Here is a 26,117-nt window from a genome sequence, read left to right as displayed (position 1 = left end):
TGCAATTCAAATATACGGGAGGACAAGAGAACTTAGATTTCAAGGTCACAAGAAGACACCAGCAGGCAAGAAGTTGGTTTGAAGTGTGTCTACTTCAACGCAGGAGCATCTGGAATAAAGGTGGGTAAAGCATGGTTGGTACCTGTGATTTCAATGTTGTGGCCATTTCAGAGACATGGTTAGTGCAGGGACAGGAATGTTTATTGCAGCTTCCGGGATTTAGATATTTCAGTAAGAACAGAAGATGATAAAAAGAGGGGGTGGTGTGGCAGTATTACCGTTGCAGGAAGGACGTTTGAGGACTCATCTACTGAGATAGCATGGGCTGAGATTAGAAACAGGAAAGGAGAGGTCACCCTGTTAGGAGTTTTGTAAAGACCTCCGAATAGTTCCAGAGACATAGAGGAAAGGATAGCAAAGATAATCCTCGATAGGAGCAAGAATGACAGGGTAGTTGTTATGGGGGAGCTTTAACTTTCCAAATATTGACTGGGAATACTATAGTTCAAGTACTATAGTACGAAGATTGGTGGAGTTGTGGATAGTGAGGAGGGCTGTTGTCGGCTGCAAAGGGACTTAGATATGATGCAGAGCTGGGCTGAGGAGCGGCAGATGGAGTTCAACCCTGCCAAGTGTGAGGTTGTCCATTTTGGAAATTTAAATAAGAATGCGGAATACAGGGTTAACGGTAGGGTTCTTAGTGAGGTGGAGGAACAGAGGGACTTGGGGTCTATGTTCATAGATCTTTGAAAGTTACCACTCAGGTGGATAGAGCTTGTAAGAAGGCCTATGGTGTATTAGCGTTGATTAGCAGAGGGATTGAATTCAAGAGTCGTGAAGTGATGTTGCAACTGTACAGGACTTTGGTTAGGCCACACTTGGAGTACTGTGTGCAGTTCTGGTCGCCTCACTTTAGGAAAGGTGTGTAAGCTTTGGAGAGGGTGCAGAGAAGATTTACCAGGATGTTGCCTGGAATGGAGAATAGGTCGTACGAGGATAGGTTGAGAGTGCTAGGCCTTTTCTCGTTGGAACGGCGAAGGATGAGGGGTGACTTGATAAAGGTTTATAAGATGATCAGAGGAATAGATAGAGTAGACAGTCAGAAACTTTTTCCCCGGGTGCAACACAGTGTTACACGGGGACATAAATTTAAGGTGAAGGGTGGAAGGTATAGGGGAGATGTCAGGGGTGGGTTCTTTACCCAGAGAATGGTGGGGGCATGGAATGCGCTGCCTGTGGGAGTGGTAGAGTCAGAATCTTTGGTGACCTTTAAGCGGCAATTGAATAGGTACATGGATGGGTGCTTAAGCTAGGACAAATGTTCGGCACAACATCGTGGGCCGAAGGGCCTGTTCTGTGCTGTATTGTTCTATGTTCTATGTTCTATGTACTTTAGCTGGGTCAGTTTTTGTCCAGTGTGTGCAGGAGGGTTTCCTGTAGACAGGCTAACAAGGGGTGAGGCGACATTCAATTTGGTGCTTGGTAATGAACCCAGCCAGGTGTTAGATTTGGGGGTAGGTGAGCACTTTTGTGATAGTGACCACAATTCGGTTATGTTTATTTTAATGATGGAAAGGGATTGGTGTACACCGCAGGGTAATAGTTATAGCTGGGGAAAAGGCAATTACAATGTGATTAAGAAAGATTTAGGATACATAGGATGAGGAAGGAAACTGCAGGGGATGGGCACAATAGAAGTGTGAAGCTTATTTGAGGACCAATTACTGCAAGTCCTTGATAAGTATGTACCTGTCAGGCGGGGAGGAAGTTGTCAAAACGCGGGAGCAGTGGTTTACTAAGGAAGTTGAATGTCTTGTCAGGAGGAAGAAGGCGGCTTATGTTAGGATGAGATGTGATGGCTAATTAGAGAGCTTGAGTGTTACAAGTTAGCCAAGAAAGAGCTAAAGAGAGCCAGGAGGGAACATGAGAACTTATTGGCAGACAGGATCAAGGAAAACTCTAAGGCTTTCTATAGCTAGATCAGAAATAAGAGTATGACAAAAGTAAGATTAGGGCCATCAAGCATAGTAGTGGGAATTTGTGCGTGGAACCAGAGGAGATAGGGAACGCGAGAAAAAGACAATGTGGTTGAGGAAAGTACTGAGAAACAGGTTACTAGACTAATTGGGATTGAGGTGCACAAGGAGGAGGTGTCAACAATTCTGGAAAGTGTAAAAATAGATAAATCCCCTTGGCCGGATGAGATTAATTCTAGGATTTTCTGGGAAGCCAGGGAGGGAATTGCCAAGCTTTTGGCTTTGATATTTATGTTGTCATTCCCTACAGGAATTATGCCAGAAGACTGGAGGATAGCAAATGTTGTTCCCTTGTTTAAGGGCAGTCGAGACAGCCCTGGAAATTATAGACCAGTGAGCCTTACTTCGGTTGTGGGTAAAGTTTTGGAAAGGGTTATAAGAGATAGGATTTATAATCATCTATAGAGAAATAAGTTGATTAGAGATAGTCAACACGGTTTTGTGAAGGGTAGGTCATGTCTCACAAACCTTAGAGTTCTTTGAGATGGTCACCAACAGGTGGATGAGGGTAAAGTGGTTGATGTGGCGTATATGGATTTCAGTAAGGTGTTTGATAAGTTTCTGCATGGTAGGCTATTGCACAAAATATGGAGGCATGGGACTGAGGGTGATATAGCAGTTTGGATCAGAAACTGGCTAGCTGAAAGAAGACAAAGGGTGAACGTTGATGGGACTGAAGTTCAATTCTGAAGTTCAATTCTGAAGTTCAATTACTAGTGGGGTACTGCAAAGATCATTTTTGGGCCCACTGTTGTTTGTCATTTATATAAATGACCTAGCTGAGGGTATAGAAGGATGGGTTAGTAAATTTGCAAATGACACAAAGTTGGTAGAGTCGTAGATAGTAACTAAGAATGTTGTAGGTTACAGAGAGACATAGATAAGCTACAGAGCTGGGCTGAGTGGTGGCAAATGGAGTTTAATGTGGAAAGGTGTGAGGAGATTCATTTCAGAAGGAGCAACAGGAGTGCAGATTACTGGGCAAATGGTAAGATTTTTGGTCATGTAGATGAGCAGAGAGATCTCAGTGTCCAAGTACATAGATCCTTGAAAGTTGCCACCCAGGTTGATAGGGTTGTTAAGAAGGCATGCAGTGTATTAACTTTTATTAGTAGAAAGGTTGAGTTTCGGAAACACAAGGTCATGCTACAGTTGTACAAAACAATTTGTGTGGCCACATTTAGAGTATTGCGTGGTCTGGTCTGGTGCGACACATCAGGTGCGAGCTCTGGTCACCGCATTGTAGGAAGGATGTGGAAGCTTTGGAAAGGATTCAGAGGAGATTTACTAGGATGTTGCCTGGAATGGAAGGAAGGTCTTATAAGGAAAGGCTGAGGGACTTTAGGCTGTTTTTGTTAGAGAGAATGTTCAGAGGCAACTTAATTGAGATAGAAGATAATCAGAGGGTTAGATAGGTTGGACAGTGAGAGCCGTTTTCTTTGGATGGTGATGGCTAGCACGAGGGGACATAGCTTTAAATTGAGAGGTGTTAGATATAAGACAAATATCAGAGGTTGCTTCTTTACTCAGACAGTAGTAGGGGGCGTGGAACACCTTGCCTGCAACAATAGTAGACTTGCCAGCTTTAAGGGCATTTAAATGGTCATTGGATAGACATATGGATGAAAATGGAATACTGTAGGTTAGATGGGATTCAGATTGGTTCCACAGGTCGGTGCAACATCAAGGGCCAAAGGGCCTGTACTGTGTTGTAACGTTCTATGTTCTATATGCTATGTACTATGATTTCCCACACACAAAGCCATGTTGACCACCCCAATCAGTCCTTGCCACCACTCCTATCTCTGAGATGCTGCCTGATCTGCTGTGCTTTCTCCAGCCCCACACTTTTTGACTCTGACTCTCCACCATCTGCAGTTCTTACTTTCTCAGAGTTTCCAAATACATTTAAATCCTGTCCCTCAGAATTTCCTCCACAGATGTCAGGCTCACCAGTCTACAGTTCTCGCGCTTTTCCTTACCACCTTTCTTAAATATTGGCACCACGTTAGCCAGCCTCTAGTCTTCCGGCACCTCATCTGTGACTATCGATGATACAATTATCTCAGCAAGAGGCCCAGCAATCACTTGCCCAGCTTCCCAGAGTTCTAGGGTACACCTGATTTGATCCTGGGGATTTATCCACCTATGTGTTTTAAGACGTCCAGCACCACCTCTTCTGTAATATGATCTTTTTCGAGATGTCACCATCCATTTCCCCACATTCTATATCTTCCATGTCCTTCTCCAAAGTGAACACTGATGAAAATATCATTTAGTGTCTACCCCATCTCCTGCAGTTCCACACATCAGGTGCTTTGCTGATCTTTGAGGGGTCATATTCTCTCCCTGGCTACCCTTTTGTCCTTAAAATATTTATAAAATCCCTTTGGATTCTCCTTAAACCTATTTGCCAAAGCCATGCTCCTATTTGCCCTCCTGTTTTCCCTCTTAAATATATTCCTACTGCCTTTATACTTTAACCATTCACTCGATCTCTGCTGTCTATATCTGACATATGCTTCTTTTTCCTTGAAAAAACCTTTCACTAGTCATCTAGCATTGCCTTGCTTTTCATCCTGACAGGAACATACTGTCTCTGAACTCTCGCTTTCTCATTTTTGAAGGTCTCCCATTATTCTTACAGATAATGGAGGGCTCCTCACAAATTTGTTTCTCAATTTCCCACTGACAATCGGAGGGGTCTATAGTACAGTCCCAATAAGGTAATTATCCCTTTCTTATTTCTCTATTCCACCCAAGTAACTTCTCTGGACATATTTCCAGGAATACCCTTCCCAAGTACAACCATAATGTGGTCTCTTATCGAAACGGCCATTTCCCCTCCTCTCTTGTCCCCCTTTCTATCCTTCCTACATCATTTGTATCCTGGAATATTAAGCTGCCAGTTCTGTCATTCTCTGAGCCAAGTTTCTGTAATTGCTATAATATCCCAGTCCCATGTTCCTAACCACACTCAGTTCTTCCGACTTCCCTGTTGGGCCTCCTGCATTGAATGCAGTTTAATTTATCAGTCCTACCTTGTTGTCTGCTTTGTCCCTGCCTGCCCTGACTTTGGACTTGCTCCTTTCCTCAACTGCACCAGTCTCAGATTGCTCTCTTTCCTCACTATCTCCCTGGGTCCCACCCCACCTTCCAGCTTACTAGTTTAATCCTACCCAACAGCTCCAGGAAATGACCCCTGCTAGTATATTGGTCCTCTTCCAATTCACATGCATTCTCTCCTGATTTTACAGGTCACTTTTATCCTGAAATAAAAGAGATTCCAATGATCCAAAAATGTGAACTCTGCTCCTCTGCACCAGCTCCTCAGCCACATATTTATCTGCTCAATCCTCCTATTCCTACCCTCACTAGTTCGTGGCAATGGGTGTAATCCAGATATTACTACCCTAGAGGACCTCCTTTTTAAATTCCTGCCAACTTTCTATATTTTCCCTTCAGAATCTCATCCTTGTCACTTCGTATGCCATGAATTCCAATGTGTACAATGGCCTCATGCTGGTCTCTCTCACCTTTGAGAATATTCTGTACTCTCTCAGATATATCCTTGATCCTGGCACTAGGGAGGCAGAGATGGAAATGTGTTGCTGGAGAAGCGCAGCAGGTCAGGCAGCATCTAGGGAACAGGAGAATCGACGTTTCGGGCATTAGCCCTTCTTCAGGAAAGGCAACATACCATTCTGATTTCTCGCTGTCAGCCACAGAAACGTCTGTCTGTGCCTCTGACTGAACAATCCCCTATCACAATCAATCAATCTCTTGGAACCTGATGTATTCCTCATAACATCAGAGCCAGTCTCAGTACCAGAAACTTGACTGTTCGTGCTACATTACCCTGAGAGTCCATCACCACCTACATTTTCCAAAACAGCATATTTGTTTGAGATGGAGATAGCCACAGGGGACGCCTCCATACCTACCTCTCTTTTCTACCTTTCCTGGAGTTAACACTGACTATATTTGTGGTTTTTCTCCCTTCATATAACTGCCATCCATCACACCCATTAGCTCCTGTTAATTCCTCATTGCTTCTGAGGGGTGGACTTATAGAGGTTTATAAAATCATGAGAGGCATGGATAAGGTAAGTAGACAAGGTCATTTCCCTAGGATGAGAGAGTCCTGAACTAGAGGGCAGAGGTTTAGGCTGAGAGGGGAAGAAAATTAAAAGGTACCTAAGGGGCAACTTTTTCACACAGAGGGTGGTAAGTGTATGGAATGAGCTGCCAGAGGAAGTGGTAGAGGCTGGTACAATTACAACATTTAAAAGGCATCTGGATGGGCATATAAATAGGAAGAGTTTAGAGGGATATTGGCCAAGTGCTGACAAATGGGACTAGATCATTTGTGCTATCTGGTTAGTGTGGACGAGTTGGACTAAAGATTTTGTTTCCGTGTTGAACATGACTCTATAACTGCTGCTCAAACTGATCCATGTGATTGGATAGGATTTGCAACCAAATGCACTTCCTGCAGACATAATCATCAGTAACATGGAAACTCTCAATCTCCCATATCTGACAGGAAGAGCACATCACTCTACTAAAGGCAGTTATTGCACCTTAATCTACAATCCCAGAAAATAACAGTTTTACTGCTCTAAAAAAACTGCTAAGTACCTATATTTTATATTTTTTAAATTTAATCAAGAGACGGATCTCTATGAAACCTATCAAAAAAGAACCCACTTTCTTTACTGTTGTAGATTTACAATTGAAAAAAGTAAGGTTACACTTAAAATCTATGCACTTAACTGTTCTCATGCTGTGAGCTCCCCCACAAAGGTACCTCCAAGGTCAACTGTGAATTCCACTGCTGTTCATTTTTCTTGGACACATTCCAATGTCCAGAGATACTTGAACTCAAGCAGCAAAGGCAGTAACTGTGCAGATTCACTGTTGTGTCAGACAGCAGTATAGGCTTCATTCTCAGTTTGAATCATTGCCCATGTGGTCTCTACCTTTGGCTCTTTTCCTTTTTAAATTGCTGTTGTTTGGATTTCTTTTCCCCCCAAAGTTCCAAAGCAATGCAACATCTTATCAAACAAGAATTACTGCTCTTGGAATGAGGAAATAGCTTCCAACACCTGAAGTATCTCAAAACAAAAACAGTTCTTATAACCACAATTTTTTTCTCATCCTCCATCCTCTTATTCAAGGAAAGATGCCATTTTATATGAAGTAGTTAAGAGAAGGTTCACTTGGATGTTTGTCAGTAAAGGAGATATGGTCTTATGACCAAAGGCTAAATGGCTTGGGACTCTACTTGCTGGAGTTTAGAAAAATTAGGTGATTTCATTGAAACACATCAAATTCTTAAGGGGCTTGACAGGGGAAATGCTGATGTTTCCTCTTATGGGAGAGTCTAGGACCATAATCTCAAAATGACTGGATGCAAATTTAAGACCGAGATGAGACAGAATTACAAGGGTCAAGTGTCTTTGGAATTCCACACCATAGAGAGCTGATTATCCATCTGTAGGGGAAATAAAAGTTACAGAGAACGGGCAGAAATATGGACGAGAGGAATTACGGATTAGCAATAAGCCTAATGAATAGGATAACAGGCTGGGGGAGCTGAATGATCTACTCCTGTTCCTTTGTCCTATCATTTTAAGTGGAGGAGGGTCATCCTCTTTTGGCGGAAGTGAAATTAATAGCCATTTTGAATGTCTATGCTACTGGCTCCTTCCTGAAAACAAAGGGTGACCTGCCTGAGATCTCTCTGTTGTGCACCCACAAATGCATCATGACTGCAACCAATACCATCTGCCTCATCGTTTCATTTTGTTTCCCTGTAAGGAGATCAGTGTTGCAGCTCTTGCAGTCGATACAGTGACATAGCTAGCTTGCCCAGGTGCAGGAAGACCAACTTGGAGGACCATATCGCAGTGCTCCAGAATTTATCAACAGGAATGAGTTCCACTAAATTGTTAGGCTGAAAGTACCTAATAGATTTTTTAAAGTCTGATCAAAACAAATATAAGACATGTGCTCTTCCAAATCTGTTAGCTTAATGCACTTAATATCTATACAAACTAATCAGCAAATCTATCAATGTAAACTACTTTATGTATATTTTATGCAAACTAATGAGTCTCACTGCTTTGTCTTCCTGCTGGGTACTGATGGCAAAGAAATGGCAACATATTCTCTCATACTTATTACTTAATGTTGCAATCACTTTTACACACTTACATTAGTATCCCAAGGCTATGTCACACATTTTTAACTTTCAGCCAATCTTTCCAATGATCAGAAGTCGACAGAAGGTGCCTGTGCATCCTCCTCACCTGATTCCAATGTTCCTGGTGCTGGCCAAATCAGCCAATTTAGTTCCCTTTTTCAAAAATGACCTCACAGGCAAAAGTACATATCTCCAAAAGAAAGCTATTTACTATATATTTCTATCTACACTTTGATTTCATTGGATATATTCCACGTAACTATAACAAGGGATGTTGCCAGTACTCAACAGTCTGATTTACAGGGAGAGGTTGGCCAAGCTAGGACCTTTTCTTTAAAGCATAGGAGATTGAGGGGTATCTTATAGATCATGAGAACCTTGGATAGGATGAATGCGCTCAGTTTTTTTCACCCCAGGGTTGGGGAATTGAGGACTAGAGGGCATCAGTTTAAGGTTAGCAGGGAAAGAATAAAAGGGAACCTGAGAAATAATCTTTTTTAAAAAACACAGAGTGGTATGCAAATGGAATGAGTGGCCAGAAATGGTTGAGGTAGGTACATTAACAACATTTGAAAGGCACTTGGACAAATACATGGGTAGGAAAGGCTTAGAAGGATATGGGCCAAGTGCAGGGAAATGGGGTTAGTGTGGATGGACATTTTGATCGTCATGGATCAGTGGTGCTGGAAGAGCACAGCAATTCAGGCAGCATCCGAAGACAGGCAACTGTCTGACAGGCCTGTCTTCGGATGCTGCCTGAATTGCTGTGCTCTTCCAGCACCACTGATCCAGAATCTGGTTTCCAGCATCTGCAGTCATTGTTTTTACCATTTTGATCGTCATGGATCAGTTTGGGTCAAAGAGCCTGTCTCTGTGCTGTAATACTCTATGGTTCTAAAAGGCGATATTCTCATTTCCATTTGATTCTGTGTCACTTCTTTACTGTCAGTTTTTGTTTATTCCAAAGTATGACGGCTATTAATTACCATTTAGGGACTCTGGAGAAAAGTAAATAAAAAGCATGTTTCCACAATAGCTTTAAAAGAGATAAACATTACTGCTGTGTGGTTTCAAGCATTACCAATTTTCATTTGTTTGGTGTTACTATATTTTCAAACATAACTCCTTATACTCAACTTTCCATCTTTCAAAATTATTCTAAATTCAAGTTGACAGCAATAGACTCAAGGGTTTATTTTGTGTACAGCCTCAGTGTTGTACGGCTAACAGGTTCAATTAGTAATCTACTAATTTCTTCCTAAGCTAGTCCATTTTATTCTGATAAAAACTAAAACCACTTAGAACGTTTCCACTTGTTTTAAATTAAAACTTACATTTTTAATTGTATTTTCCCTTTAATTGAATTTCCCATTGTGAGCTTGAACTAGCAACTTGCATCAAGTAATTTTAATTCATCCCAAATTCACTAACAATTACATCCAGGCTTAGTGGTTTTAAACACTCTAATATTAGGTGATTGTATTCAGTTTAGGGGTTTCCTGTTTTCAAAGGTTTTATCTTGCAAGACTTCCAGCTCCCTAGCTGTACTCATGAAAAGCTGTTCAAAAAAAAAACAAAAAGGTAAAATCCACTGTGGCTTTTGAAGAAGCCTAATGGGTTAATAAGGTTCAAACATTATATTTCACCCCACAGAAGTTATGCAAGAAGATTTAAAACTGCCAACACGAAGAGTTAACTCTGCTGGTCTCAGAAGGTGCAGGGCCCAAGTCACCAGGTGATGTAGTGTCAGCCTTTCATGTATTTAGTTCAAAAACTGCCATGGAAACTCAGTGATACAATCCAATTTTCACAAAAGGCTTTGGTAAAGAGACTTGTCCTAACCCTTGTTAGGACTTGTGACTTGTCTGCCCCTACTGGCTCGTGGGTGACATTACTCATTGACCTTGTCTCAATACACGGGGATGGAACAGTTAGGAAAACGTTGTCAGCCACAGTGTCAAGGTTACCTGCCTTACCTTGCAAAATAACACCTCCAGTTGCTGTCTGTTCACAGATTTCTGTCTGGCATGTTTCGATTTTTGCTGTTGGGTAATTCTGTTCCAAAATTATCTCCAGTTTTAAAGCACCAAGTCACATCAACAAACATTTAAGATGAGCAAATAGAACATAGAACATAGAAGAATACAGCGCAGTACAGGCCCTTTGGCCCTCGATGTTGCACCGATCCAAGCCCACCTAACGTACACTAACCCACTATCCTCCATATCTTAATCTTAATATCCAGAACTAAAGATTCACTCATATTACAATGATATTTGGAAGTTCTTTCTGGCTAGAACCTGAAATTCCAAACACAATAATGCAATTATAAAGGTTTTGAAACTCACCATTTACCCAGGACTCTTTCCTCAAACAAAATACAACATAGATAGTATCGCATATTAAAGAGAGAGGAAATAAGTTAAGCCTTTAACTTAAATTCTTTCTTTCCTTCAACTGGTTTCACAAAATTACAACCAATTCCATTAGGTAAATTTTCACCAAATCCTTAAGAAACTAATTCCAAATTAACAGTAGGATTTATTTTACACACCCTCTGATCATTCCTTAAAAGGGGACATCAACTCAACCATACATATTCCAAACTGATACAGGCACACACTGCATTCTGACATCAACATATAACTCCTAAAATATAAACTAAACTAAAAGCCAATGGAGGTTAGCATTGAGCAGAAACTTGCCGTATAATGCAATCACTACAACAGCAGGTCACAGGCGAGGAATACTGCAGTGAGTAACTCACCTCCTGATTTCCCAAAGTCAGGAGTGTGATAGAATGCTCCCCACTTTGCATGGATGAGTACAGTTCTAATAACACTCAAGAAGCTTGATATCATCCAGACCAAAGCAGCCCACTTGATTGGCATCATATCCACAAACATCCATGCCCTCTGAAGTAGGTGTTGACACGTGGCATGCTGACACAGGGCACAGAGACACAAGATGGCCACTGAGCCCTAAATTGTCACTGAGGACACTAGATGGCAGCTGAGACATTAGCTGAAAAGTACAGTGAAGCATACTATCTGAGGCCAACAGGATACCGGCAAAATAGACACAGAACATAGATAATTAGTTTAAGGTGAGTGGGGGAGAGAATACACGTCAGTAACGTCTACTGCCCGCCAAAGTGTCCAGCCACTACCTTCAACAGAAATGTTAACTACCTGAGACTGCTGTGTTAATACCTGCAAGTGTTAATACCTTAGATTTGCAGTAATGGAAAATGATCTTCCTTCTCAGGAAGAATGATCACGACCAATTACTGCAGCAAAGGACTTACATATAGCTGCTGAAACTGACAATGACTTTGTAACATTCCTCTGAAACTGATAATGACTCTGTAATGTTTTCTGTAAACAAACAATACTGTACAAACAAAAACTCGATATTTGGACCATTCTCCTATAAAATGTATAAAATATTGTGGCATGTGCTCCAAGGGTGAGAGAAGGCTCACAGCTGACAGCTGTGCTGCTGAACGTCTCTCTCTCTCTCTCTCCCCAGAGCTCCGGTGTCTTTGTACAATAAACTCTGTCGTTGAATCCCGATTCTGACTCCGAGACCGGTGATTTTCCCCACAACGCCTCCATCACTAATGCTCAATAATAGCAGTATGTACTATCTATAAATACTCTGCAGAAATTCACCAAAGATCCTTACACAGTAATTTCCAAACTCATGACCTCTTCCATCCAGGAAGGCATCACAACCTGCAAGTTCCCCTCCATGCTACTGTTAGTGCGGATGAAATGATATCAGTCCGAGCCCAGAGTGCGGTTCAACAATCGGTAACGTTTATTGCTACAGTAACGCCGGCGGAGACCAACCGAGGTCCGAATCTCGACTGCTCTCCTGTTCCCGCGCGCTGCTACATATTATATACTTTTAGTTGTCAGGATGTGTGGAATTTGAGGATGAATGGGATGATAGTTCCCTATCATCACTGGATTAGGTGCAAATAGTATGTTTCCTGCCGTCCCAGGAGAGTTGCAGGGCACGCACAATAGGGTGCTAATTGGGTTATGCAAAACGGGTCCGGGTATTATCTGTTTGTCTCTCTGTGAGGGCAGGGGCTAGCACCCCCCTTTGTTCCCTTGGGGTGTTGGTGTGTATTGGTCTGTCTGTTCCTGTCTGGTGGATGCCTGTCCTTTGTGTCAGGGTGGGTCCGTATCGATGGGTATGGGTGTGTTTCAGTCAGTCTCTTGATGTGATTAGGAGATGGGTTTCCATATTAATTAATTCCGGAGTTTTGGTCTATGAGTCATGGGTAGTGTTGGTCTAGTGTGGATTTGATCTGTCCTCTGTCTCCTATCTCCCGGTCACGTGGGCGGACCGGCAGCTGCTGAGTTCTGTGGGTTTAAAGGTGCGACTGCTGTTTAAAACACAAAATGAATTCTTATAGTTTCCTGATGTAGGCATAGTCCCGTGGCAAAAGCAGGGCGGCTCTGATGCCCACTTGCAGTCCCCCCTTTCGGCAAGGGGTTGGACACGTCCACACCCCCGATGCCGATATTTTAAAAGTCGGCTCCTCGCCCGGTACATTCCGCCGGCCGTCATGCTGCAGTCATGGGGCCCTTGGATAGTCCCGGGAGAAGGTCACATTAACTCGAGCCCTGTGGGCTCACGGTACCTGATCGCCCGCCAGGAGTCGATGGCGTGGAGCACGGTCTTCCTGGCCTTTCGTTTCTTGTGCTGGCGGCATGAATGACACGCCAGCAGGAGCCAGGCCAGAGCCAGCAGTAACTGTATGCCTACAATGGTGTGCGAGATGATTCGGATCCAGGGATGGATGTTTACGTTCAGGCCCCAATCCCACACCCTCTGTGCCCACCCCTGGGACTGCAGAGCTGTGTCTGTGCCCTTCTCTAGGTCCTTTACATGCGACTGCAACTGGTGATACAGTTTCACTGAGTGTCCTATCCGGGTCCTAAGCTCCCATAAGACCTCAGCCAAATGTGGGATGGGGGCTTGTTCAGGCTCCTGTTATTCCCTGAGGGTGACCCTGAATTTATCAGTAGTTTGTATGGACTCGGGGTTCCGTCGTCGGACCTCTGAGATGTGAGCTTGCCCAACCGTGACTGGGCGCCTGGGGGTGAAGCAGAACTCGTGCTGGGGAATCAGGCACTGCAGTCCATTATACCAAAATGAGGTTTCAAGAGTGGAGACACAATATCGTCCCCCCCACCATACCCCGCCCTAGTGAAGTGGGAGCCCGTGGGTTCGATTTTAAGGATGCAGCCCTGTGTCCGGTTGAACCCGCAGTCTGCTGTTTCACTCCTTTGTAAGGGGTGAGGGCAGATGGTAATTGCCCCCCGCTGCTTGCAACCTGTAAGCGGCACCCCGTACACAGCGCCGTTTCGAGAAATGGCTGTGTGGTGAGCTAATCGATATTTGATGGAAGCGTATGACTCCTATGTTCTCAATGTGAAACAGGGGAAATGGTCCCGACTCTGGGGTGACCACGGGGATCAGGAGGACAATCCCGACTCCTGTCGCCTCACTGACCTCAAAGTCAGGCATCACTGGGTATACTCTGGTCATACCCTTCAGAGTCCGGCTGTCGAGCGGCCCGGAGCGCCCCGCAAGTGAGGCCAGTTTGGCACTGTCGATCCAATCGGGCACCTCCCCCCTTTGGATCTGGTCAAGATTATGCCGGATCTGGGCTACCATCCACAGGCCATACGCATGGCACAACTGTCCCTCGTGGATATGGGCCGTGTTTTCCCTTTCCCGGTCTATAAGGCGGTTCATGGAGTGGGCGTGTGTCTCCAGGACTGCAATGCCGTCGAGCTGGGTGTATGCTCCCTCTTCCCCCAGGCGTGCCTGGTCTGCCTGATTTGTGAGAGACCTCTGTAGCAGGTCCCTCATTATCCCTTTTAGTTGCTCGACCTTTTCGTTAAGGCCCTGGATGTCTAGGGAGTTTACTACGGATGTCCCCGTGTTGAGTCCTGTGAGAGCATCGTTGACTATGTCCTGTCTGTGTCGTTGTGTGTACGTGTTATGTATATCATTTCGGTAGTGGGTTGCCCCATGGCGTCTATGGCCCTCTCTATAATCTCCTTCCCCATCATGACGTATAGATTGCGTACCTGTGCTGTGCAATAGTCCGGTACCCGGATGCCCGATATATTGACCAGCACAGGCACGACCTCGTGTCTGACGTTGTCATAAAGGGTCTCTCCCTCAGCCCATAATACCAGTCCCCCCGCGGGCCCCGGTCCCAGAGAGGGGCATGGCAATATCTCGGGAGCCGTGGTCGGGGGCGGTGTGGTCGGGGTGGGTGGAAAGCACAAATACAAAGAGACTACCGCGGCATTAGTAGGCTCGTAATATCCGCAAACAGACAGATCCCGTACAGTAAAAGGCATCAAAGGCCAGGGCAGAGGAGAGGTCCTCTGGCATGGCACACATTCTCCCGAACATGCAACCCCCCAAGTCCACCGCCTCAGCACGCCGGAGGCAGGTCGGCCGCGGGTCGCGCTCCGACGTGCAGAATAAACAGAGTGTCTGTACGCCCGGGAGAACTTCTAGCCAGGCATTGTAGAACGCGTCGATCACATCGGGTTTGTCCCTTGCAGGAATACAGAATACGGGGAAGGAAGGCACTAGTCGTAGGGCGAAGAGGAGAGCAGGGAGGAGAGCGGTGCACCGGTGAAGCATGATCTGTGGGAAGAGAGGGAGAGAGGCACCCTTACCAAGGGTGTAGGGTTAGTGTGTGTAGGAGCAGGTCTCCCTGGAACCGGTCCACCCGCTGCACTGTAAGGAGAAAGAGGGGCGGTTAGAGTCAAGTCAAAAGGGGGGAGGTGAGGAGAGTCTGTCCAGTCGGGGCTTAAGGGTAGGTTTTAAGCTGGGACCAGTGTTTCCACCTGTCCTTTCCCTTCATGTCGACACAGGCGCACGTGTCGCTGGTGAGGATGATTTTGTGTGGTCCCAGCCACCAGGGGGTGAAGCTGGGCCGGTCGGAGGTGGCCCTGACCAGGACTTTGTCCCCAACGCCGGGAAGGGGTTGGGCGGGCAGATGCGGCTGCAGTTTTGCCTGGTCCCTAATGTCCTGCTGGTCGCACGCGATTTGTCTAAGGGCCCGCAGCTGCGTGTCCAGCTGCCTGATATAGCGCGTCACCCTGTCCCTCAGGGGGGCCATGTCTTCCCCCCCGACCATGACGTTCTCTGGTAGTCACATGGCCCTCCCCGTCATGAGCTCGAAGGGAGTGAGGCCAGTAGAGCGGCCTGGGGTGGCCCTTAAGCGCCTCAGTATGCAGGGCAGAACGTCCACCGAGCCCTGCCCTGTTTCGACGATCGCCCTCACGATCGCCGCTTTGAGGGTCCGGTTCATGCGCTCGACCATCGCGGAGCTCTGGGGATGGAACAGGATGTGGAAGTGCTGTCTGATGCCTAGGAGGCGGCAGGCCAGTTTCATTGCGCGTCCGGTGAAGTGCGTGCCCTGGTCTGAGTCTAAACATTTTGAATTGACCTGCAGGGTCCAAGGCTTTTTACAAAGTGGAAGGTTAGGGTTTCTTCTACTCTTTGTGTGAAGAAATGATTCCTGACATTATCCTTATGTTGTCTGGCTTTAATTTTACACAGTCTTGCTCTTGATTCTCCTGCCAGAGGAAATCATTTTTCTCTGTCTGCCCTTTCAACTCTTTTAGTTATCTTAAACAATCCAATTAAATCACCCTTCATCACCTTCATTGTATGGAGTATTTGGGTCTAATCAATGTGGAATTCATGCTCAAATTCTAATTGTTCTGTCATATTTTTGCCAATAGTCTTCCTTTCCAGCAGCTTCCTGGACATTATCTCCCCAGCTCAAGTTAAGCAAATCTTGCAGCCTCATTTCAAATACTTAAAAATTTGGCCTTTCCAATTTGAGCATGAGGTTCCATCTGCATTCCCGCAAGGTAAACATAGAAATTTGTTCTTGTTAACTTTGCTATTTGGCTTCCTCTTCGATTCTGTCAGATTAACTTGTGAACTTCTGGGATATCTTTTGGAAAGCCAATAACCCAGCCCTACAAATGGCTTTTTGTAGACCCCTCCTCTGTCAAGGTCAATCTCCATGGCAGCATGAATCATATGAGTCTTCTTGTATCCAGCCAGATAGAAATGTTCATTAGTTAACCTTTAGTTTCCAACTATTGGACTCAAGTAACTAATTTAAAGCAAAAAAAAATCATAGTCTGGCATTCTCAATACCTGAGACTTGGAGACTAACAGTCTATTCACTTTGAACACAATCTACCATTGTCTACAAGTGTGAATACCTTCCCACGAAAACAACTAAGGGATACCTTTAATCTTAACAATCCAGTTTGCTGTCGGTGAAATTCAAATCTGCCTCTATGTTACCCTAATTTACTGACAGCCCCAAAATGTAACCATCTTGTAAAAATAATTGTTTGGTAGTACTGAACTTAAAACATGTCTAAAAAGAGACATGAGGTTGAAGCTTTTTGGCTTGCACTCATCAGGATTGAAATGAAGCATAGCCTTAATAAGTTTCTTATTCTTGTCGGCTATAAAACGGGTAAGGGAACCCTCTGGCACCCAATCTAGGTCTTCGGCCGCGCTCCCACCCATGGTAGGGGCGCAGCGGGTGTAACTTAACAGAAGCTAATTTAAAGTAAAGCTAGCAGGCGTGCTAAGGGATGTTGTTGGCACTGGCTTATTAATCTCCCAGTCGGGGAGCCCACTCCCTGTAAGTCGAACCCTCGCCCCGCGGGTCAACCTGGGCGGGGGGGGCGGGGTTAGTTACAGACGGGGCGCGTGTCGATTCCTGAGCGCGCAGCCCCGGGTTTCTATGAGTCTCTCTCTCACCGCCTGATGTTCAGCGGCCGTGTGTACCCCACAAACACTGGGCATGAACCAGGGGCCCGAGTGCAAGGGTGGGGGCATGAAGTCAGACCTAACCGCGCCTAATCCTACAGAGGCCAATACCTCGGGACCGCGAGGTCAATGGGCAGAGCGTATAACCGCCGGTTGGCCCAAAGGCCCCGCATCTCGGGCTGGTTTGGAGGACTTCCCTTCTTGTAGCGCGTAGACCTCCCAGCCTCTACCGCGTACGCAAGGAAGGTGCTAAAACCGGGCTCAACGTACAATGGGGTCCCCTAACTCCCACTGCAGAGGTCAACCAGGAAGGCTTGTTTGGTCGGTTTTTAAACGGGGCGGGGGGGGGGGGGGGGGGGGTCAATCTGTCGGGGTCTCGTACCTAAAGTCGTCGGTCCAAGGATAGTCCGTCAGTCACAGTAGCACATTGACAATAAATGACAATAATAATAATCACGCACACTTTTACTATTGTTCCGCGACCCCAATCACCCACCCACGAAGGATCACTCTCACACACACACACACACTTTTAAAGAGTACTCTACCGTTACACGACTGCCGGACTCACTCTGTTCACAGGTTCAGATAACGGCTGGCAGTGAAGTCCCTTGCGGGGCACTGGGAGACTTCTACGTGAGAAGTAAAAGAGTAAAGATACAAATCTTCTCACAAACAGTAAAAGAGTAAAGATACTCACCCAGTGCCGTCACAGGGATCCAGCAGCCGTCGTTAACCAGGACGAAGCCCCCAATTGTTAGCCCGGATGAAATGATATCAGTCCGAGCCCAGAGTGCGGTTCAACAATCGGTAACGTTTATTGCTACAGTAATGCCGGCGGAGACCAACCGAGGTCCGAATCTCAGCTGCTCTCCCGTTCCCGCGCGCTGCTACATATTATATACTTTTAGTTGTCAGGATGTGTGGAATTTGAAGATGAATGGGATAATAGTTCCCTATCATCACTGGAGTAGGTGCAAATAGTATGTTTCCTGCCGTCCCAGGAGAGTTGCAGGGCACGCACAATAGGGTGCTAATTGGTTTATATAAAACGGGTCTGGGTATTATCTGTTTGTCTCTCTCTGTGAGGGCAGGGGCTAGCACCCCTCTTTGTTCCCTTGGAGTGTTGGTGTGTATTGATCTGTCCGTTCCTGTCTGGTGGATGCCTGTCCTTTGTGTCAGGGTGGCTCCGTATCGATGGGTATGGGTGTGTTTCAGTCAGTCTCTTGATGTGATTAGGAGATGGGTTTCCATATTAATTAATTCCGGAGTTTTGGTCTATGAGTCATGGGTAGTGTTGGTCTAGTGTGGATTTGATCTGTCCTCTGTCTCCTATCTCCTGGTCACGTGGGCGGACCGGCAGCTGCTGAGTTCTGTGGGTTTAAAGCTGCGACTGCTGTTTAAAACACAAAATGAATTCTTATAGTTTCCTGATGTAGGCATAGTCCCATGGCAAAAGCAGGGCGGCTCTGATGCCCGCTTGCACTACTTACCATTCTGATTCTTTAAAAAAAAATTCATTTGTGGAACTTGGGTGTTGCTGGCTGGCCAGCATTTGTCCTTTCCTATTTGTCCTTGAGAAGGTGGTGGTGAGCTGCGTTCTTGAATCGCTGCAGTTCACTTGCTTTGGGTTAACCCACAATGCCAGTAGGGAGGGAATTCTAGGATTTTGACCCAATGACTGTGAAAGAATGGTGGTATATTTCCAAGTTAGGGTATTGAGAATATATTGCCATTCCTCCACAATTGCTTGGGACAACATTCTGGAATTCCCTCCCATTGTGGGTCTACCTACTAGATGTGGACTGCAGCGGTTCAAGAAGCTCACCAGCACCTTCTCAAGGGTAACTAGGAGGGGGCAATAAAAATGCTGGTCCAGCCAGCATTGCCCACATCCCAAGAGTGAGCAAAAACTAAAATGCTATATTAATATATACAAACATTTCTTTGAAACCTCCTTTCTGTGTTAACCACTATGCTGTTTACTGCTGCAGTTAAGGCGCTTCCTAGATCATGTGATGTCATGAAAAAGGTGGCTTCACCACCCTTGTTCTGCATCCAGCCCTATAAAGCAGGTTACGATGGCAGTATCAGGGACCAGCTGCATTCAGGTATTTGACTACAAAGAACATAGAAAAGGATGCGAGTACTTTTTTTTTTGGTATGATTATCATTGTAACTATCTGTTCCAAGAGTGTTGACAGGTTTGGGTCATAACCTAAAAATTAGATCAAGGCTTTTCAGGACTGAATTTAAGAACCACTTCAATTGCAAAGATGGTAAAAGTTTAATCATAGAAAAAAGGACCCTTTGGCCTATCAAGTCTGGGTCAGTCAAAAACCTAACTACTCTGATCCCATTTTTCAGTACTTGGCCCCCATAGCCTTGTATGCCTTGGAATCACATGTGTACATCTAAATACATCTTAAATATTACGAGGATTTCTGCCTCTACCACCTTTACAGGCAGTGAGTTTCAGATTCTCACCATTCTCTTGGTGAAAAGATTTTCCTTCACATCACCTCAAAACTTCCTACCCTTTACCTTAAATCTGTGCCCCATGATCAATGATCCCTCCATCAAAGCAAAACATTTCTTCCTCACTACACTTTCTATGCTCCTCATAATTTTAAACATTTTAATTGTGCCCGTTCTCAATCTCCTCTGCTCCAAGGAAAACAACCCAGTCTGTCCAATCTCACTTCATAATTGAAACTCACCAGACCAGGCAATAGTCTGGTAAACCGCCTCAGCACCCTAGCCAGTGCAATCACTTCCCTCTTGTAATGTGGATTCCAGAACTGCACACATTGCAGAAGCTATGGCCTAACTAATCTTTTATACAATTATATCACCTCCGTGCTTGTAAACCTTATGCTTCAGCTAATGAAGGCAAGTGTACCTTATGCCCTCTTAACCACTTATCCACCTATCCTGTTACCTTAAGGGACAGGTATACATGCACACCAACGTCCCACTGATCCTTAGTGATTCCCAGGGTCCATCCGTTCATCATATATAAATGGCAAAAGAGAGGCAAAAGTGGACATTGGGGCGCTGGAAAATGATGCTGTAGAGATACTAGTGGGGAACAAGGAAATAGCTGAGGAACTAAATAATTACTTCGCATCAGTCTTCACGGTGGAAGGCATGAGTAATATCCCAAAACTATAAGAGAGTGAGTGGGCAGAGCCAAGTATAGTGGCCATCACCAAGGAGAAGTTGCTAGAAAAACTGAATGACCTGAAGGTGGATAAATCACCTGAACCAGATAGACTACACCCCAGAATTCTAAGGGACATAGCTAAAGAAATAGTGGAGGCGTTATTGGTGATCTTTCAGAAATCACTAACGAAAGGGAGGGTACCGAAGGACTAAAAAATCACTAACATTAAAACCATGTTTAAAAAGGGAGTACGGCAAAGGATGGAAAATTACAGACCAATTAGCCTAACCTCAGTCATGGGTAAGGTACTGGAATCCATTGTGAAGGGTAAGGTTTCTGATTACTTGGAAGTGTATGGTAAAATAGGCAAAATCAGTATAGTCATCAAGGGGAGGTGATGCCTGACAAATCTGCTAGAATTCTCTGAAGAAGTTACGAGCAAGTTAGACCAAGTTTACCTGGACTTCAAGACGATCTTTCACAAAGTGCCGTACAAGAGGCTACTGAGTAAGATAAGGGCCCATGGCATTAAAGGCAAGGTGCTAACATGATAGAAGCTTGGCTGTCTGGTGCAGAGAGTAAGGATAAAAGGGTTCTTCTTAGGATGGAAACCAGTTCTACAAGTCTCAGTTTTGGGATCACAACTTTTCACTTTATACATTAACAATCTAGCTGAAGGAACTGACAGCATTCTAGCTAGGTTTTCAGACAATACAAAGATAGGTAGAGGGACAGCTAGCATTGCGGAGGCAGGGAGGCTGCAGAAGGATTTGATCAGGTTAGGATAATGGGCAAAGAAGTGGCAGATGGAGTACAACGTTTGAGGTCATGCGCTTTGGCAGGAAGAATAGAGGCATGGACTATTTTCTAAATGGAGAGAAAATTCAGAAGTCTGAAGTGCAAAGAGACTTGGGAGTTCTATTCCAGGATTCTCTCAAAGTAAATTTGCATGTTGAGTCAGCAGGTGGTTAGGAAGGCAAATGTAATGATGGCATTTATTTTGAAAGGACCTGAATATAAAAGCAGGAATGTACTTCTGTGGCTCTATAAGGCCCTGGTCAGACCCATTTGGAGTATTGTGTGCAGTTTTGGGACCCATATCTCAGGAAGGATGTACTGGCCCTGGACCGAGCTCAGAGGAGGTTCACGAGAATACTCGATGGAGTTTAGAAGGATGAGGAGAAATCTAATTGAAATTTACAGAATACTGAATGGCCTGGAGAGAGTAGACATTGGGAAGATGGTTCCATTGGTAGGAAAGACTGGGACTCAAGGCACAGCCTTAGAGTAAAAGAAAGACCTTTTAGAATGGAGATAAGGAGAAACGTCTTCAACCAGAGAACAGTGAATCTATGGAATTCAATGTCACAGAACGCAGTGGAGGCCAGGTCATTGAACAGATTTAAGACTGAAATAGATAGGTTCTTGATTGTCAAAGGGATCAAGGGTTATGGGGAGAAAGCGGAAGAATGGTGTCGAGAGACTTAACAGCCATGATTGAATGGTGGAGCAGACTCGATAGGCTGAATGGCCTAATTTCTGCTCCAATGTCTTATGGCTTTACGTATTCACTTGCCTTGTTTGTCCTGCCCAAGTGCATCACCTCACATTATTTAAATTTAGATTCCATTTGCTACTAATCAGCCCATCTGACCAGCCTGTCTATGCAACATATATGTAAAATGCAGCATTCTCTGTTTTCACTTCAAATTTCCAGCATTACGAATATTTTGCATTTGAATTTGGTTTATAGTTCATCAACAATGAATAAAAGACAACTGAAGAGAAATAATTGTGTTAATCTCTCAATGTTAACAAAGATTTCGGAACTATGCCACACATGCATGCATGTTTCTGGCTCTTGGAGATGTAATAAATAGCCAACGATGATTGTGAGGAAATGCTAGTCATCCATTCAATACCTTTTCAAAAAACATGTTTATAATCAATAGTTCACAGTATGAAGAATCCCAGATACAAATTTAGACAGCAATCTATAATAATGGTATCAGAACTGATTTCATAAACCATTATCCACAAAGGAACATACACGTCTCTCTCCATTGGAGAGAAACACTTGGTAATACATAGCTTGATGGGTGCCATTCATTAAGTAGAGTGAGACAAAGTAAGGCAGTAGACCTTCATGATTGGAGGCAGTGCCATATTGCCATGTTTTCTAGTTTACAACTTTTGACTGCCTTGCTTTTGGAATTTGAAAGGGTGCAGAAAAGATTTATGAGGATGTAACCAGGACTGGAGGATTTGAGTTATAAGGAGAGGCTGGATAAGCTGTGATGTTTGCCCTGGAGCATAGGAGGTTGAGCATTGACCTTGTAAGACATTTGGATAGATACATGAATAGGAAAGATTTAGAGGGATATGGGCCAAACATAGGCAAATCAGACTGGTTTAATTGGAGAAATCCGGTCAGAATGAAAACTGTTTCCGTGCTGTGTGACTCTATATTTTCCTGACGTCTAAGGCTATCCTCACTATTTTCCACACCAACAATTTTCATAACAGATGTGAACTTACTGATCAATGCTCTTACATTCAAGTTTAAATGCTTTATATGACAGGCTGTGACACTGAGTCCTGTGGAATCCTACTGAATGCAGGCTTCCAATAAAAAACCCTAAACATCACCTCTGCTTCCTGCCACTCAGAGAATTATGGAATTAATTTGCCAAATTTCCTTGGATCCCATGGGCTTTTACATTTGCTTTCAGTCTCCCATGTTAGCTATAACGAAAAGTCTTGCTGAAGTCCACATAAATTACATTAAAAACATTGCCCTTATCTACATATCTGGTCTCCTCTTCAAGAAACCTAATCAAATTGGTAAGACATGACCTCCCCTTAGCAAAACATGTTGAACTTTGTGAATTTTGGTCAAGTATCAAACGTAATCTGTAACAGGCTAGAGTGGATAAGTGGCCTAATACTGCTCCAACTGTTCATATGAACCATTCATATATTTCTATAATGTGCTAAACTTCAGAAGTGGGGCTGGGCGTCAAGAACTAGCAAGTGTAAGTACGTAGGGTCATTATTTATAGTTTTTGCTCTACTTTTGTTTACATCTTGTCACAATGCTAATGAACATTGAATCCAGTTAGGTTGCACAATGCTGGATCAAAGCAGAGACACATTCTATTTTTAGAGCTAATAGTAATGAGATTTGGACATGACAAAAAGAAGTGGACAGCTTACAACAGGGATAACAGTTGTCATGAGTTCCAGGATTTATTCATTGTACAATGTAAACTTATACTTCTCGTCAGTGAACTGAGTGTTTGGAATCACCTAGACATTCATAGTGATCCTAATATTCCAGCAGATCCTTCACTGTCAATGAAAACCATAGTTATTTTCTATATTGTGCATGAAGATCTCTGATCTTCAATTTCAAGTTTTTTCATAATGTGCTCCAACTGAATCTAAATAGAAATGCAGGACATATCTTTCATTTTATTAGATTAGATTCCCTACAGTGTGGAAACAGGCCCAACAAGTCCACACCGACCCTCCGAAGAGCAACCCACCCAGGCCTATTCCCCTGACTAATGCAACTAACACTATGGGCAATTTAGCATGGCCAATTCACCTAACCTGCACACCTTTGGATTGTGGGAGGAAATCCACAGGGAGAACATGCAAACTCCACACAGACAGTTGCCCGAGGTGGGAATTGAACCTGGGTCTCTGGCACTGTGAGGCAGCAGTGCTAACCACTGATCCACCGTGCTTCCTTTAAGTCTTGCTATACTTCATAAATATACTTTCAGCTATTTGAAATTAAGGCTTGCATTTCAGGGTGACATTCTTTTTGATGTATCTAATTTGCTTGGCAGAACTGCAAAAGTATAAGTTTTGTTGAAATTAATTTATCTTATTATTATGCATTTAGATTTGTATCAAGACTCTATTGACAGAAATCCTTGTGGAATAATTAACTTCCATTAAAATCATTTGTTTAGTAAAAAAAATCTTCTTGTATTTCTTCATGAATAATTATAGACAGGTCTTCTGAAATTTAATGAGTCAATACATTATTACTTATAGACACTGCATATAAGAAGAAACTATGGGCAACACAAGTATACACGTTTGGAACACAAAAATGGTAAATTGACCCAACTGATTTATCCTGGAGTGTATATTCCACATAAACCTCCTCTCCATTTTTTTTATCTCACTGTATCAATCAACCCGTTCATTTCTTGCTTTCCCTTAAATGTTTCTGTTTTAATTACCTCAAATAATTCATGTGGGAGCAATTTTCACATTTTTTCCAATATCTATATAACAATGTTTCTCATCAATTCCTAAATAAACTTATTTATTATGGCCTCAATTTTTAAACCCTACTAAGGAGTGGTTTTCCTCTATTCTCAGTATCTATAATCCTGCATTGTCTGAAAATGTTGAAATTATAATTCTAATTCCCAAGTCTAAATAATTTATATACTACATAGGTAGTATTGAAATAGCTAATGCTGAAATTGAAAGAGATTAATGGAATATGAGTAGACTTGATTTTCAAGGCAGAGCAATGTGTAGTGTAAGTTAGCATCAATAGGATATCTGTTGAAGACTCATAATAACTTAAAAAAAAGTTGAAGCAAGATTAGGCCATTTGTCCCTTCAAACTTACCTTGCCATTCCACAAGATTGTGGCTGATCTGCCCCAGATATCACTTGCTCTTTTGTTCCAGCTCATCATAGCCTCAATTCCCCAATATTTCACAAATCTATCTACATCATCTTAACATATTTTCTAGCCTCCACAACTCTCTGGGTTAGGGAATTCCAGACATTCAGTACCCACTAGGGAAGAAATTCCTTCTCATCTCAGTTTTAAATGAATGTTCCCTTATTCTGTAACTATATATCCTAGTTTAACATGCCCCCATGAGTGGAAACAACTTTTCAACAGCAACTCTGTCAAGCCTTTTCAGAATTTTGTATGTTTAAATAAGATTATCCTTCATTTTTCGAAACTTTAATGGTTGACTTAATCTGTTTAGCCATTCTAGATAAGTCAACTTTCTGACAGTCATATCAGCATGAGTAGAAAGACTCATTCTATGCTGTGCTGTGTAAAATCTACATAGTCTAATAAAAATGATACTTATCCATACCTGCTTTCTGCTACCTATAAACAAAAGTAATACCAAATATATTTGCTGTTGAACAGCAGGAATGGCATTCAGCAGTGCCTATACAGAGAGAAAAATTGTATGGTACGAGACCAGGATATTATAGAATTAAGACCAATAAGCATTGAATTAAGACCAATAAGCATTAATGTCTGCTGTGCTATATGCAAGTACTAGATTAGATTACTTACAGTGTGGAAACAGCCCTTTGGCCCAACAAGTCCACACCGTCCCGCCGAAGCGCAACCCACCCATACCCCTACATTTACCCCTTATTACCTAACACTACGGGTAATTTAGCCTGGCAATTTCACCTGACCTGCACATCTTCGGACTGTGGGAGGAAACCGGAGCACCCGGAGGAAACCCACACAGACACGGGGAGAATGTGCAAACTCCACACAGTCAGGCGCCTGAGTTGGGAATTGAACCCGGGTCTCTGGCGCTGTGAGGCAGCAGTGCTAACCACCGTGCCACCGTGCTGCCCACTACTTAGATGAACTTGTTTTCTAATGAAGAAGATATAAACATTTGTATGGGTGGAAGTTTGTGCTGCTGAGGATGCTATTTCAACAGCAATTGTGACACTCATTTAAGAATTTAAAAGATATTTTATTGAGAATGTACTGGCACAAAGTTTAAAACAAAGTTGAGCAGCAGAGACGGCCATTTTCTGATGAGTCAAAGGT

Source organism: Chiloscyllium plagiosum, unplaced genomic scaffold (genome assembly GCF_037043375.1).
Source record: "Chiloscyllium plagiosum isolate Xiang-an unplaced genomic scaffold, Cpla_swu_hap1 HiC_scaffold_10, whole genome shotgun sequence".
Taxonomy (NCBI): Eukaryota; Metazoa; Chordata; class Chondrichthyes; order Orectolobiformes; family Hemiscylliidae; genus Chiloscyllium; species Chiloscyllium plagiosum.
This window is presented reverse-complemented; position numbering follows the sequence as displayed.